Source organism: Ornithorhynchus anatinus, chromosome 2, assembly GCF_004115215.2.
Source record: "Ornithorhynchus anatinus isolate Pmale09 chromosome 2, mOrnAna1.pri.v4, whole genome shotgun sequence".
Taxonomy (NCBI): Eukaryota; Metazoa; Chordata; class Mammalia; order Monotremata; family Ornithorhynchidae; genus Ornithorhynchus; species Ornithorhynchus anatinus.
In genome coordinates, this window is record NC_041729.1 from 139,561,183 (window position 1) to 139,561,935 (window position 753).

At 46.6% G+C, this 753-nt stretch overlaps 1 non-coding gene across 1 annotated transcript; it reads left to right on the forward strand.

Moving 5' to 3' along the window:
• Positions 1-361: 361 nt before the first annotated feature.
• LOC114809513 lies at positions 362-499 on the forward strand. The gene has a single exon (XR_003757292.1). It is a non-coding gene; the product is annotated as a small nucleolar RNA SNORA7 (small nucleolar RNA).
• Positions 500-753: the final 254 nt, after the last annotated feature.

Here is a 753-nt window from a genome sequence, read left to right on the forward strand (position 1 = left end):
CTGTCAATACCTCCTCTCCCAGCCTCACAGCACTTATGTATATACCTGTAATTTTATTTATTTATATTGATGCCTGTTTATTTGAAATGATGTGTGTCTCCCCCTCCCCCCAACCAGACCGTGAGCTCACGGAGGGCAGGGATTGTCACTCTTCATTGTTGTATTGTACTGTCCCAAGTGCTTAGTACAGTGCTCTGCACACAAAAAGCACTTAATAAACACAATTGAATGAATGAATGAATGAAAGAATGAATGAATAACAGCTCAGAGTCTTGAAGACAGCCTCCTCTCAACCTCCCTTTTGTTCACTCTGACCCCACCCTGTATTTGGTTTGGGTTTTTATTCCTCATACATGGAGTCCTCCTCTCAGGGTCGCACCTGGAGAGTTTCCAGTACTCTACCAGTCTCGGCTATGGGAGGGAGAGTCAAGCAGAGGCCTACCCATTCCATTCCTAGCTTGGGCAGTGGTTAGCGAGTGGAGGGCAATCTGCTACAAGTCAAAACTCACCCATGCTGGGCAGCAGAGGCATGGAAGAGTGTCAAGGACAGAGACTCGAGTTTACTGCGCAGAAGGCAGCAATGGTAAACGACTTCCTTAGTTTTACCAAGAAAACTTTATGGGTACACTACCAGAATGATTGCAGATAGAGAGCGGGACGTTCTGGGAGAGACGTGTCCGTGGTGTCGCTATGGGTGGGAAACAACTCGATGGCATAAGACAAGACATGAAAGTCACTGAGAACACTATACTC